Source organism: Ornithorhynchus anatinus, chromosome 15, assembly GCF_004115215.2.
Source record: "Ornithorhynchus anatinus isolate Pmale09 chromosome 15, mOrnAna1.pri.v4, whole genome shotgun sequence".
Lineage (NCBI taxonomy): Eukaryota > Metazoa > Chordata > Mammalia > Monotremata > Ornithorhynchidae > Ornithorhynchus > Ornithorhynchus anatinus.
Window position 1 is genome coordinate 11848112 of NC_041742.1, and position 16166 is coordinate 11864277.

At 44.1% G+C, this 16166-nt stretch overlaps 1 non-coding gene and 1 pseudogene across 1 annotated transcript; both read left to right on the plus strand.

The window, feature by feature from the left end:
* Positions 5033–5985, plus strand: ORNANAV1R-PS4065 (vomeronasal 1 receptor ornAnaV1R-ps4065 pseudogene; annotated as a pseudogene).
* Positions 7737–7874, plus strand: LOC114817086. The gene has a single exon (XR_003764937.1). It is a non-coding gene; the product is annotated as a small nucleolar RNA SNORA7 (small nucleolar RNA).
* Positions 7875–16166: the final 8292 nt, after the last annotated feature.

A 16166-nucleotide genomic window follows, 5' to 3' on the forward strand; every position in this document is an offset into this window, starting at 1 on the left:
GGAGATGTGCCTTCAATAAGGCTTTGAAGGTGGAGAGTGTAATTGTCAGTCAATTTTGAAGAGACAGGGTGTTCTAGGCCAGAGGCAAGATGTGGGTGAGAAGCAGTAGGCGAGATAGATGAGTTGGAATTACAGTGAATAGGTTGGCATTGGAGAAGCTAAGTGTGTTGGCTGGATTGTAGTAGGAGAGTAGTGAGGTGAGGTAGAAGGGGAGAAGGTGGTTGTGTTCTTTAAATCCCAAAGTTTCTGTTTGATTTAAAGGTGGACTGAGCAACCTCTAGAGTTACTTGAGAAGTGGAGTGAAGTGGACTGAAGAGTTTTGTAGGAAAATGATCTGGGCAGCAGAGTGAAGTATAGACTAGAGTGGGAGAGAGGTCTGCAACTGGCTGAAACAGTATTGAAGGCAAGATAGGAAAAGTGCTAAGTTAGGGATTAGTTGGGGAGAAAACTGGAGGCAGATACATTGGGAACAATGAAACATTAAAATGGCAGAAAGGATCAGGACAAATGTCCCAAATAAAAACCAAGTCAGTAAGGACTGTGCCTAGAGAAGACGAATTTCAGGTACTATGTGCAGAGCAGTGTTCTAAGCACTGGAGTAGATATAAGGTAATCAGGTTGTCCCACGTGAGGCTCACAGTTAATCCCCATTTTACAGATGAGGTAACTGAGGCACAGAGAAGTTAAGTGACTTGCCTAAGGTCACACAGCTGACAAGTGGCAGAGCTGGGAGTCGAACTCATGACTTCTGACTCTGAAGCCCAGGCTCTTTCCACTGAGCCATGCTGTTTATTTGTTTATCGCTATTGTTCTTGTCTGTCCGTCTCCCCCGATTAGACTGTAAGCCCATCAAAGGGCAGGGATTGTCTCTGTTACCGATTTGTACATTCCAAGTGCTTAGTACAGTGCTCTGCACATAGTAAGCGCTCAATAAATGCTATTGAATGAATGAAAGGTTCCTTGTGATTCAGTGTCCAAGAACTACTCAAAGTTGCAGCAAACAACTACCCTGGCCACCAGTTTTCCCAAGTTATTTGAATATCTCATGCTGTATTTGCTCTTCTCTTTCCTGCAACACGCCAGGAGGCCATTCGAAGTTGACTGTCTGTGTCCCGGGTCAGGGGTTGATGAGAGTGTGTAGCAAGGTGAGGCTGAAATTGTCTATTTTTTTGTTCAACCATGGTGGGGCAAAGGGGTTGTGAGGGAAAGGTGGGCAATTTTATGTTGGAGAAAATCACACTTAAGTCTGGCATGATCCTAAGTTTGGAGTGGTGAAGGGACCCAAGGAGCTGAGAAGGGAGACTATACCTTTCCCTTTGGATTCTGAGCTGTTCCAAGTTGCCCTATGGTAAAACTGAATTCACATCATTATCTTTCAGGTTGCATCTTGGGCGTGTGGCTGTCTAGTTCCTAGAGCAGTAGGAATAGACATGGTAGTAATAATAGTTGTATTCATAGTTGGAGAGAACAAGCCTAGTGGATAGAGCACGAGCCTTGCAGTCAGAAGGCCGTGGATTCTAATCCTGTCTTTGCCTCTTATCTGCTGTGTGACCTTGGGCAAGTCACTTCACTTCTTCAGGCCTCAGTTCCCATATCTGTAAAAGAGAAATTAAGTCTTATGTGTGAGAGGGATGGAGTCCAACCTGATTATCTTTGATCTACCCTAGCACTTAAAACAGTGCCTGGCATATCGTAAGGGCTTAACAAATGCTATAAGTATTATTAGTAGTATTAGCAATATCATTTACAGAGCATCCACTGAGGTCACTACATTGTTTTAGACAATTGAGAAATCCAAAACAGAGATGTAATACTTCCTCTGCCACAAGGTGTTCACCTTCCATAGGGAAAGACAACAAAAGTATACATATAGTTGTCCTGCATATTTGAAGACTATATCATTATTATCAAATGCTGTCAAGTCGTTTCCGATTCATAGTGACTCAATGGATATATTTTCTCCAGAGTGTCCTGTCAACTGCCATAATCCATAACATTTCTTAGGGGTTCTTCCATTATTTTCATTATGCTCTCTAACAATCTAGCTGCTGGTCTGCCTCTTCCATGTTTTCCCTCACCTTTTCCAGAGAATTAGTCCTCCTGATCATATTCCCAAAATATGCTAGTCTAAGCTGAGTCATTTGGTCTTCCAAAGACCACTTTGGCTTAATTTGTTCCAAAATCGATTTGTTTGTTTTTCAGGCAGACCTTGGCATTCACAAAAGCATTCTCCAACACCACATTTCACAAGAATCAATGCTCTTTTTATCCTGTTCTTTCACTTTCCAGCTTTCAGGTTCATACACAGTTATTGGAAACCCCATAGAAATGACAATTTTGTGGCAGCACATTTCACAACTTTTTTCAGGCTCTTAATAACAAGTCTTCCTAACATTAATATTCAGTGTATTTCTTGACTTTTAGTTCCTTTATTATTGATTATCAATCCCAGGAGAGAAAAACTGTCAACTATTTCAATCTCCACTACACTCCATTACAAATGTTAAAACTTCTAGTTACCATGATCTTTGTTTTCTTGACATTCAAATTTAGGTCCATCAGTTTGCTCAGTTCCTTAACTTTTAATAATGAACCTTCAAAACTTCTTTACTTTCTGCTAGTAGGGTAGTATCATCATCATTCATTCATTCATTCATTCATTCATTCATTCGTATTTATTGAGCTCTTACTGTGTGCTGTGTGCTGCTAAGTGGTTGGAAATTACAATTCAGCAACAGATAGAGACAATCCCTACCCAACAACAGGCTCACAATCTAGAATGGGAGACAAACAAAAAACACAAGTAGATAGGCATCAATAGCATCAAAATAGATAAATAGAATTATAGATATATACACATCATTAATAAATTAAATAGAATAATAAATATGTACAAATATGCCCAAGTGCTATGGGGCAGGGAGGCCAGGAAGGCAGAGGGAGGGAGTAGGGGCAATGCGGAGGGGAGGAAGAGCAGAGGAAAAGGGGACTCTGTCTGGGAATGCTCAATACCCCTGCAGTGGCTTCTCAGCCTGCCCTTAGACAACGGAGGGCAGGGGCCTGGGGGCTGCTGCCTCAGTCTCTTTGGACCCTGGAGTCATTGGTGGGGCCAGTCTGGTTGACATGGTGTTAGCAATAAAAAAGTCATTTGATTCACAGAAATCAGTAAGTCGGTCTCTGATTTGATTCTGATTTCCAAGGCGATATTTTCCAACAACCTTCATTTCCATTCCATTACTAACTTTTGCATTTCAATCCCCAGTGATCACCAACACATTCTTCTTGCAATTTTTATCTCTGGACTTCATTGTATTTCTTGCTCTGCAGCCGTTGTTGGGGCATACTCCTCAAGTATTTTCATACTGAATTGTTTCCCTCTGAATCTAACAGATATCACTGACAGCATTATACCCAATAACTGTCATAGCAAGTTCTTTGTCCAATTTACCACTTTGCCATTTCTTCTTTTTTCAGCATGAGCAGATTACTAAATACTGTACTCATTTGATTGGAAATACCCAATACCAGTCCATTTCAATTTGCTTATTCCTGGGATGTTGATTTTCTACTGGGCCATTTCATTCTTGAGTATTGCCAGCTTTTCCCTGGTTCATACTCCATGTTCCAATGTTAAGCATATCTTTACAGCTTCAGGTAGTCATTTCTTGTACGGCAGCATCAGCGACTGAAGGTCCCAAAGGCAGTACTTTGGCCACGTCGTATATACCCATGATATTCTGAGACATCGTCCACTCAACCCCAGTAGCTCCTTGAGTGCCTTCTGACCTGAGGGGCTCATCATCCCACACTATATCTGTAGTCATTCTGGTATGTGTATCCTTAGAGTTGTCTTGGTAAAAATACAGATGTGTTTTACCATTGCTTCTGCACAGCGAAAACCTGAGTCTCTTCCATTTTCTTTGATCAGCAATTTGATCATGTGATCATCCACCTTTGACTCTTTCCTGTGTCACTGCTGCCCAGCAGAGGTGATGCAACTTTTTTGAATGCTTCAGCTTAGACCTTTCCATTACAGGTAACCCTAGTCAGAATCTCTCTCAAAGGAATAGCTCTAAGTTTCACTGGCATTTGCAAACTCTCCTGCCACGGTAAGGCAGTGATTATAGGAGAGGGAGACTATATCACTGGTGGTAAAATTCTCCTATGAAAAAATAGAGCTAATTTACAGAGAAAACAATATAAAGGGAATTATTAATGGAATAACTGAATAAACCAATGCACATACATGTTGAGACTGGGTTTCAGAAAACACAAAGTGATCAATTCCTGTACCTACAGTATGATTCAATGAAGGACACAGAAAGGTGACTGACATTCAGGATTTGTTGTCTGCAGCACAGTGCCAATTCTGGGCTATAGTTCTGTGACCCAGCAGTCTTTGGAGTCACTGAACCTCTTTGTCACCCACCTCTGCTAACTATTGTTCTTATAATCCATGAGATATGTCCAACTCGTGGAATGCCTTGGGTAATTCTCCAGTCAGAATCCTACACCTCTGGCACTGGGAAGCAGGTCTAGATCTAAAACTCAGATCTCCCGATCCTCTAAGCTGGGTTATTCTCCTTGGACAAACACCAGGACCTCTTGTTCTATTACCAGTGGTTTTCAATCAGCCACTGTATTCGGTAAATATTTTGTGGGTCCAGAATAGGATCCCTTATTCTTTTAGTTTGACAAAGAGGTGGGTTATGTGAATACAATTGGAACAAATGTGGGATTTGTCCATTTTTACAGTTTGATATCAGGTCCAGTAGATACAAACACAAATACTGCATGATTTGCTTGTACCCCCCCCAGCACTTGGCACAGTGCCTGGCACATGGTACTCAACAACTACCAAAATTATACTTATGATTATTATTATCCTGAGATAGTGGTCTTTCTGTGTTTTGCTGTGTGTTTATGTGGGAATGTTTGTTTGTCTTGCCACTGCAACTTCTAACCTCCCCATCCCCCAGATCACGTTCCTTTAGATGAAGTCTCACAAAGGTCCTGCTGTGAATCCCAGAGAATGGATGCTAGCGAGATGTCTTTTGGCATTCTGCTTCTGCTACAGATCATTATTGGCATCTGGAGGAATGTCTTCCTCCTCCTGGTTTGTGCTCGCATGGTCTTTATCAGCCACAAGATGTATCCTTTAGATTTGATCCTCGTGCAGCTGGCATTGGCTAATACCATCATCCTTCTCACTCTTGGAATCCCAGAGACCATGTCAGCTTGGGGACTGAAGAACTTCCTGGATTCCTTTGGATGTAAAATCCTCTTATACCTCTACCGAGTGGGCCAGAGCCTAGTCATCTCTACCACGTGCCAGACATCTTCCAGGCTATCACCATCAGTCCCAGTGGACCCTGGTGGGCAGAGGTCAAAGACAAATTACCCAGAAGCATTCTCCCCTCCTGTCTCTTCTCTTGGGTCCTCAGTCTGCTGATAGAGGTAACTACACCGATGTACATGGAGAGATCCCGCAACCTCACCAATATTCAAATGATGTTTATTATGAAATATTGCTACTCTATCAGTCCAATTACAGTCACCACTCTGGTAAACACGGTGGTCCTCTCCCTGCGGGACCTGTTCTTTGTGGGACTCATGAGCACGGCCAGCGGCTAAATGGTATTTGACCTTCACAGACACAACCAGCAGGTCCAACACCTCAGTGGATCTGGTCGCTCCCCCAGGATGATGCCCGAGGTCAGGGCGGCGAAGAATGTAGTCACTCTGGTCACTCTCTATGTTCTCCTTTATGGACAAGGGACAGTCACGCTGAGCATTTTAGTCAACATGAGGGAAAAATCCCCTCGCCTGGTGAATTACTCCAAGATACTGTCCTTCACCTTCTTGGCCATCAGTCCATTTCTGATCATTCACAGTAACCAGAGATTGAGAATGTTTGGGAGAAGGACATCTCCCATTTCCAACTTGAATTCCACACCAGCTCCTAAGGAAGTTGCATGTCCTTGATGGATGTTCCATATTGACATCAAAAGAGAGGGAAAAGGACAAGGGGTGGGATGTAATAACAATAAGAACAATAATTGTGTGTTTTTTAAGCATTTAGTATATGCCAGGATTGTACTAAGCACTGAGGTAGATACAAGGTAATTGGGTTGGACACAGTTCCTGCCCCACATAGGGCTCACAATCTTAATCCCCATTTTACAGATGAGGTAACTGAGGCACAGAGAAGTGAAGTGACTTGCCCAAGGTTACGCAGAAAACATGTGGAGAGACATGGATCCTAGGGCAGTGAGTGTTCAAACCCATTGGGGTGTGGAGAGAGATGGAGCCCCACACCCCAATGGGTTTGAACACTCACTGCCCAAGGATCCCAGATATGGAGGAATGATGAGATGGGACACTTGGGGTTGGGGGGGGATCCACATGGAACCACGAATGGGGTCGCAGTCTCACCGCCCTTCTGCTTCCTAGAGATGAGTCTGCTGAGAGACCTCCCAGCCTTGAGAGACCTCTGATCTCATTATTCAAGGCTCTTCTCAAGAAACCCATTCCAGTCTGGGGCGATCTGCGAACCCAAATTCCAACCTGTCACAAAGACCACTTTATCAGTGGTCCATCGGATATAATGGGAAAGACAATACATACAAAATGGGGCAGTGTGGGGTTGGGAGACAATGAGAATGAACCATTCAAGGTCTGCAGGGGTGAAAGAAACAGTATGCTTGAGGTTTGTGACTAAAAGTTACATCTCAGCAGCAACAGTGGGGAAGACAGATGGGATTTTGCTCTCAGAGGCCGGAGGATAGAATGGGATCCAAAGTCCTGAGATGGGGAAAGGCTCAGGGATAAAATGCCCCTAAAGACCAGGATCAAGCATGGAATATGGTAGCAGAATAGGTGAGGGAAATCACTCAAGCCCTTTCCCACAATCCTTGAGAGCAAGGACCATATTTCCTACTTCCCCTGCCCTCACCCAAGTGCTTAGTTCAGTGCTCTGCATTCAGTAGGCACTCAATTATTACCATTCCTTGAACCTCTGTCTCCAGTATGCTCTATACTCTTAGAAAACAGGCATCATGTCCTATAGCTCTATAATGTTCTTTCAAGTTTTTGTTTGCTTGGATGTGACTTTCTGCTGCCCTGGGATTGATGGTCCATTAAAGAAGCAGCATTGCCTAGTGGAAAGATCACAGGCCTGAGAGTCAAAGGAATTGCGAGTTCTAATCCCTCCTCTGCCCCTTTTCTGCTTTTTGACCTTGGGCAAGTTACCACCAGACCTTGTCCTTTTGTCTCTGCTTATATCACCACCCTCTGCTGGATCCTCTTGTCTGTATGGTGATTATTTCAAGCTTGCCTTTCATATGAGGAAGGCTTTCTCGGGAGGGGTGGAAGCAAGGGGTACTCTCAGAAAATCTCTCAAAATATTAAAGGAAGAAAGGCTAAAACCTGAAAATCTCCCCCTCTGCTGATCAAGAAATTGAATTTCTAACATTTTGAGGCTTTTGGAAGTGAGGCAGTCCATATTTCCATATAATCACTGGGGAGGTCAAATGGTGCAGCAACTATGTAATAAAGTAGAGTTTGCCTACAGAACCATGGTAAAGGAAATGTAAACTACATAGGGTGGGGTGAGATGTCCAAAAGGTGCTCCTAGTCTAATAATGTCATGGTGCATCCTCAAAACGCTCCTCAACATCTTGACTCAGAGACCCAACCTCACACCCAACAAATAAACCACAAGCACCCCACATGTGCACCTCTCAGAGTCGCACCTGGAGAGTTTCCAGTACTCTACCAGTCTCGACTATGAGAGGGAGAGTCAAATAGAGGACGACCCATTCCATTCCTAGCTTGGGCAGTGGCTAGCAAGTGGAAGGCAGTCTGCTACAAGTCAAAACTCACCCATGAGGGGCTGCAGTGGCATGGGAGAGTGTTGAGGTTGGAGACTCAGGTTTACTGTGCAGAAGAAAGCAATGGTAAACCACTTCTGTATTTTTACCAAGAAAACTCTATGGATACACTACCAGAAGGAGTATAGATGGAGGTGGGGCATTCTGGGAAAGGTGTGTCCATGGCGTCGCTGGGGATCGGACTCAACTCGACAGCATAAGGCAACAACAACAAGAAGTCCACCTGTGAAATGGGTATTGGCAGTGCCATCTTTGAGAGAAGGCACTTGGTAGCATTTTAACAAAAGGGTACCTACCGTCACAAGGCCATTTGTGAAGAAAAGTGGCATAGCAGCCATTATGGGAAGGGCTGGATGATTACCATCTTTAAAAGTTTCTCTATGGCAGCTCATTTGGGGGGGAATCTTCATTCAATTATTCATTCAATGAATCGTATTTATTGACCACTTACTGTGTGCAAAGCACTGTAATAAGCAGCATCTCTTGGGAGAGTACAATAGAACAACAGACACATTCCTGCCCACAGTGAGCTCACAGTATAGAGGGGGAGACAGACACAGTCTAGAGGGGCAGGATTTACAGGTAGGAAGTGCTCTGCATCCGGTGTAAGGTCGTTTGATGGAGGCAGCCTAGGAGAAGCAACCGAAGATTTAGCTTCCCTCCTGCTATTATACCCTGACACATCAACAGAAGGCAGGGAATACAGCCCTGGATTATGGAGAAAGAATGAGATTGAGTTGGAATCTGAAGGGCTTCACTAATCTGTCCTCTAGATGCAGAAGCCTGGTCCTCGTCATATTAATCTATTCATTTGATTGTATTTATTGAGCATATTTAGTGAGTTTACAGTGTGCAGAAACTGTACTAAGCACTTGGGAGAGTACAATATAACAATCAACAGACTCATTCCCCGCCCACAACAAGCTTATGGTCTTGCAATTCAAGTCAGGGTGATGCAGAAAGGAAGGGGAGGAGAGGAAAGGGTGGGGGGGCTAAGTTAGGAAAGTCCTCCTGGAGAAGTGCCCTCAAGAAGGCTTTGGAGTAGGAGAAAGTAATTGCTTGTCGAATTTTTAGAGCTGGGGATGGTAATCACCCAGCCCTTCCCATAATGGCTGCTATGTCACTTTTCTTTGCAAATGGCCACGTGACAGTAATAATAATAATGTTGGTATTTGTTAAGCGCTTACTATGTGCAGAGCACTGTTCTAAGCGCTGGGGTAGACACAGGGGAATCAGGTTGTCCCACGTAGGGCTCACAGTCTTAATCCCCATTTTACAGATGAGGGAACTGAGGCACAGAGAAGTTAAGTGACTTGCCCACAGTCACACAGCTGACAAGTGGCAGAGCTGGGATTCGAACTCATGAGCCCTGACTCCAAAGCCCATGCTCTTTCCACTGCGCCATGCTGCTTCTCTAGGAACCCTAGGACAGTAGGAACCCTTTTGTGAAAATGCTACCAAGTGCCTTCTCTCAAAGACGGCACTGCCAATACCCATTTCATAAATGGACTTCTTGTTGTTGTTGACTTATGCTGTCGAGTTGTGTCCAACCCCCGGCGTCATGGACACACCTTTCCCAGAACGCCCCACCTCCATCTATACTTCTTCTGGTAGTGTATCCATAGAGTTTTCTTGGTAAAAATACAGAAGTGGTTTACCATTGCCTTTGGTAAAGCCAGTAGTCATAATCACTACTACTCTGAACACTAGTGGGTAAATATTTTCATAGAAAATCTATAAGACCAAACCTGCAACTCGATAGTCACTGAAATGATTATTCCGGTATTGTTATAGGATTGTGGGACTTTGCATCATTTCCCCATGGCTTCATGGATAACAAACGTCCTCCTCTCCCCACCTCATTCTCTCCAGTGACTTCTCCCCACTGGCTCACCCTCAGCTTCCCGAAGGACCAAATGGGATCTGGATAACTTGAATTGTAATGGACAGACCCTGCTCTGATGTGCCTCCTTCTTCCATCACACTCTAGTGGATCCTCTTTGTTCAGGTTTCGTTTTTCAAGCCTTCACATCAAAGGAAAAAGCATTTCTGAGGGTGTGGGTGGAATTCTCAGAAAATATCTCAAGATAAAAAGGAGAGAAGAGGTAATGTCTGCAAAATTGGCCCTGAGCTGATCCAGAAACCTATCTCCTAACCTTCTAAAAGCCCACATCATCATTATGGTATTTGTTATGCACTTACGGTGTTCTACGCCCTGTAACAATCACTGGTTTAGAAATAACAAGAACAGGTCAAACAGACTGTAAGCCTCATATGGGATAGGGACTCGAAGTGAGTAATTGAAAATGAACCATGCATTACTTTTTATAGAGGCAGGGTTTATGCAATGCTTTACAAACCTGAAGCATTTTGAAGATCTAAACAGATGGTGGAGTCAAATACAGTTGTCCAATTACTGCGTAGGCCAATAGGACACTCACTTCATTGTAAAACCCAGCTCTACTCTAACACCACGGCAAAGTGAACCTCGAACCACACAGTGTCCACTGAGCAGCGTGGCTCAGTGGAAAGAGCACGGGCTTGGGAGTCAGAGGTCATGAGTTCGAATCTCAGCTCTGCCACTTGTCAGCTGTGTGACTGTGGGCAAGTCACTTAACTTCTATGTGCCTCAGTTACCTCATCTTTAAAATGGAGATTAACTGTGAGCCTCATGTGGGACAACCTGATTACCCTGTATCTCCCCAGCACTTAGAACAGTGCTCGGCACATAGTAAGCGCTTAACAAATACCAACATTATTATTATTAGTATCATTGACCCCATGTCTGAAAAAGGATTGTCAAAAACTGTATCTTCAGATGTGTAGAAGAGCAAAATAGATCATAATTGGATTGCGGGAAAGCACTAATATATCCTTATCAACATTGTTGCAAACACTGTAATCATTATGATATTCCTGTCCTTTGGTAGATGATGACTTTGTGACAAGCACTACACTAAGCACTGGGAAAAGATACTTGGATATTGAAGCTTATGCAGCACCATGGTGTGCTAGCAGATGAAAAGAATTATGTGTCTCTCAAAAGAGCACCTTGAACATCTCAACTCAACTCGTATTTGGGATGGGTATTACCACCACCATCTTTGAGAGAAGCTACCTGCAGGCCATCATGCAGAAAGGGTTACGGCAGCAAATTTGAATAAGACTGCATGATTGGGCCTCACAAAATGATTGGTTACAGGGGAGCTTTTAAAGATGGCAAAGGGTCCACCCTTTCCACACTGCACCATGCAAGAAGGTCTAACTGGCCTTCTTGGTGGAGTTGGCCTGGGAGCCGGTATGAAAGCATGGGAGAAGACAGAGCAGGAGCAGTAATAGAAAGCTGTGCTCCCTTCCTCCTATTGAACCAGTCCTTAACTCCAAAAGGTGGGGGAGTATGGCCATGAAAAAGAGAAAAAGCATGAGGCTGCGTGTGAAGCTGGAGGGAGGAGCCTGATCAAGGACAATACACGAGTGTCTGTAAAGCCCCTTCCAATCATGTCCAGCTTGATGCCAGAGTAGGTGGGGCCAACCTAACCCTGCTAAGGTGCTGACATGAACTTTGCAGGCAGCAAAGGAATATTTCAGAATGTTTGATGTGAGGAGACCAAAGACAATCAGCTTATAATTAACTCAGTGGGCTGTTTCTCCTCTGATCCCCTTCAGCTCTGAGCCTAGACTTGGCCTAGAGTAATGGGGCACAGATTCTAGATTTCCTCATAGCACTTGGGAATGCAGTTCTCTTTCAATACAAGATGGCCCAGAGAGCTCAAAAGTCATGGGGGCAAAAGTCATTTAGGCGGTTGGAGGCCAATGCATATTAAGTCATTTCATCAAATGAATCTATGGATAAAATTTGTTAGATGTTTACTTTGAGGAAATCTTTGTATTAATTCTTCAGGACAATATAATATGGTTGCTAGACATGATCCCTGTCCTCAAGGAGCTTATGGGGAGACAGATAATGAAATAGATTAAAGGTTAGAAAAGCAACAAGGATAGGGATGGGTACATGAGTGCTTTGGGGTTTGGGATGGCATGAGTACTTAAGTGGATAACAGTTGGCTTTAAAGGATTTTAAAGAATCACTGGCTATAAACCACTTAATCATCTTGCCCCCTTCTATCTCACCTGGCTACTCTCCTACTACAACCTAGCCTATACACTTGTTTTCTCTAATGCTAACCTTCTCATAGTACCTCAATCTCATCTATCATGCTGCTGACCTTTCGCCCAAGTCCTGCTTCTGGCCTGGAATGCCCTTCCTCCTCATTTCAAACAGATTATTGCTCTCCCCCACTTCAAAGCCTTACAGAAGGCACATCTTCTCCAAGAAGCCTTCTTTGACTAAGCCCTCCTCTCCTCTCCTCCCACTGCCTGTTGCGTTGCTCTTACTTCCTCCTTCATTCATCCTCCCTCCCATCCCCATAGCACATATGTATGCATCTGTATATATCTGTAATTTATTCATTTGTTTATTTATATTGATGTCTGTCTCTTCCTCTAGACTGTGAGTTTGTTGTGGGCAGGAATGTGTTTGTTGTTATATTGTACTCTCCCAAGCGCTTAGTACAGTGCTTTGCACACAGTAAGAGCTCAATAAATATGAATGAATGAATGAAAGTGGGATGGATGAAGCAGTACAGGAAGAAAATAAGGTGGGGGGATGACGGCTTATCCTAGGGGGACTTCCTGGTGGAGGTATGATTTCAGTAAGGTTTTGTAGCTGAGGAGAGTATTGGTCTATAAGATACATAAAAAGAGGTTTTCCAGGCAGGATGGAGGGTGAGGAAATGGTCAATGGCAGGTGAGTTGAGAGCCAGGAACAGTGAATAGATTGGTATTAGAGGGATAAAATGTGTGGGCTGGGTTGTAGTGAGAGACAAGCGAGGATAGGTAAGGTGGAGAGTGTTGACTGAGGGCCTTGAATCTGATAGTGAGGAGTTTGTGCTTGATAGAGAGTTGGATGGGCTGCCATTGGAGGCATTTATAAAGCAGGAGAGTTTCAGGCCAGAGTATGGATGTCAACAAGGGGTCACCAAGTTGATAGGCAAGATTGAGATACAGTGATTAGGTTGGCATGAGATAAGCAGAGTGTGGGGGCTAAGTTGTGGTAGGAAATCAATGAGGAAAGATAGAATATGTTAAAATGATTGAGTGTTTTAAATCTTATGGGAAGAATTTTCTGTTTGATGTGGAAGTTGACGTTCTTGGACAGAACTTTTTTTAGAAAAATGATCTGAGCAGCAGAGTGAAGTTTGTACTGAATGACTACTATATCAGCCCCCTTGCTGACCTCCCAGCCTCCTGTCTCTCCCCACTACAGTACATACTTCACTCTGCTGTCTGGGTCAGTGTTTTACAAAAACCTTCCCCCATGTTTGCCCACTCTTTAAGAATCTCGAGTGATTGCCCATTCTCTTCCACATCAACAAAAACTCTTTGCCATTGACTTTAAAACATTCAATCACCTAGCCCCCTCCTACCTCACCTTGTTGCTCTCCTACCACAACCCAGCCCACACATTTTGCTCTTCTAATGGCATCTTTCTCACTGTACCTAGATCTCATCTATCTCATGGCCGATCTTTCAAACACATCCTGCCTCTGGCCTGGAAGGTCCTTCCACTCCATAGCCTACATATTATACTCTCCCCACCTTCAGACCCTTATTGAAGATACATTTCCTCCTAGAGGCCTTCCCTGCCTTGGCCCACCTTTCCTCTTTTTCCAATCCCCTTGGTGCTACTCTGATTCTCTCTCTTTACACCCCACTCCCTCAACCCCACAGCCTTTATTTACATATCCATAATAGATTTATTTATATCAATGTCTGTCTCCCTCTCTAGACTGAGCTCTTTGGGGGTGGGGAACATTTAACCAATTCTGCTGTAATGTCTTCTCCCAAGTGCTTAGTATCATGCTCTGCACATAGTAAGTGCTCAGGAAATAACAGCTGACCGATTGGATTGAAATGGGGAGAGGCAGGAGGCTGGGCTGTCAGCAAGGAGGCTGATGCGGAAGTCAAGACAGATAAGTATTAGAGCATGGGTCTCATTTGTGTACAGAGGGATTGAAGGGGCCATGCACAGAGCATTCTGGGTTGGGCTGCGGTTTGCCAGGTTGTAAATGTGGATGGAAAGACTCCAGGCTGACCCCATCCAGGCCACCGGGGCCACGCATCTGGCAATTCTGGTACCAGTGGGGTGGTTGTTTTACGCAGCTCCACACCAGCTGGACATATTCACTGCCTGTCACCACCTGCATGGCACAAATCTTCTGGCACATCTGTACACCTCTTTCATTAACTCGCTTCAGCTCCACCACTGTCATGTTATCTCCAACTCCACCTTCCCAAACGGTATGTTTTTTCCCCAGGCATGCCTCCTTCCCCTGCCACAACCCCTCCAGATTTCCTGAAACCCTCTGCTAAACCCTTCCCCATTCAGTTCTGATCCAGTTCTTGCTTCTCAAGACAGCAGAGCCTGAGCAGAGTGATGCATGTTTAACAAACACAACATGTAAGACAAGCTTGAGATTTTGGGTTGTGGAGCCTATACAACGTCTTCCACTGGGTTGTGGAGAAATCACTCCTCTGTCCCCAGCTGCCCCACTTGAAATGGCTCCTGAAAATTCACATCCCATGGCCAATTAGGCCATAATGGAGGACCCACCTTTTCTACCATCTCAAACGTGAGAGAGCCAAAATGCCATACGCCTTTCCTTCTAAGCAGGGGAAGCAGCATGGCTCAGTGGAAAGAACATGGGCTTGGGAATCAGAGGTCATGGGTCAGGTCAGGGAGCATCTCTGCTCCGCCACTTGTCTGCTGTTTGACCTTGGGCAAGTCACTTAACTTCTCTGTGCCTCAGTTACCTCATCTGTAAAATGGCGATGAATACTGTGAATACGTGGGACAACTTGATTATCTTGTATCTACCCCAGCACTTAGAATAATGCTTTGCACATAGTAAGCACTTAACAAATACCAACATTATCCTTCGCATCTCTCTTCCACCCGCCCCATAGCTCACCAGTACAACCCACATGGAGATAACAGCATCTCCCTTCCTCCTGCACAGGTCTGGATGAGGTGATAACACTTTCCCAGTGCCCAATCCCCTCCCCTCAATTCCCATTCTACCTAGATGGTGGGGCATTTGAGGAGGTCGTATTGCCCCCCACCTGTAAAGCTGGGAGAGAATGCAGAAGATCTGAGGTAATGCTGCTCTGTTCACAGAGCATTTTCCAGTGAAAGTCAGAGCCAGTCGATTCTACATCTTCCACCTGGGAAACTTCATCGAGTCTTAGCCGAGGGCATGCCATTGCCCAGTGATGGCCCCCAAAACCCTGTTCTGTTGTGGAACACATGGCATTGTGATGTCACCAGTCCCCAGGGCATGGGGCCCTTGCCTGGGGTGAAGCCATTCAGGGCACAATTTCCTGTGGTAAGAAAGATGTCAATATGGGTCTCGGGATGAGCACAGAACAAGACCAACCCGACTCTTGCCAACTACTCCGCAGAATCAATCTTTCACCTGCAGCTTGAGAGAAATGAGTCAGTAGAAAAAAAAATCCAAAAGCAACCCAGCTAAAGTTTTATGGTCTTGCATTTTACTACCAATTTTTTTCTTGTATTGACTGAAAAAGAGTATCCTGCATACCTGATATTTTACTTGGGTAAAGCTCCATTAATTCAAGCTTATGGAGGCAGTTTCCTTTTTCATTCTACAAATTCAGGTCTACTATTTGTCCTTGCAATAGTCCTGTCTCCTGTAAAACAGTTCCATAAGAGTCAGATAGAGATAATTGCTTTATTAAGTGATTAAACCTTGGTCACAGCCTGAGTGAATTCATCAGAAAAGTAGATCTACACTGTTCTTCCTAGTCCATTTCTCCCTATTCTCTCAGTTTTCTTGGCCCTTCTTCTGCACCTCTGAATTGCCTTCCTTTCTCCCCAATTCCCCAAAATTATTTTTGCATGCAATTTATTTTTGCAAGTATTTGTCATGCTGTTACAACAATCAATCAATGCTGTTTATTGTGTGCTTACTTTGTGCAGAGCACTATACTAAGCCCTTGGGAGAGTACAATACAATAGAGTTCATAACCACAATCCCTGCCCACAATACATTTACAGACTATAGTGGACACAGGCAATATAAATGAATAATTTATAATACATAATTTTAGATATGTACATAAGTGGTGTGTGGCTGAGGGTGAATATCAAATGCCCAAAGGTCAAAAAAAACAAGAGCATAGATAACACTGGAA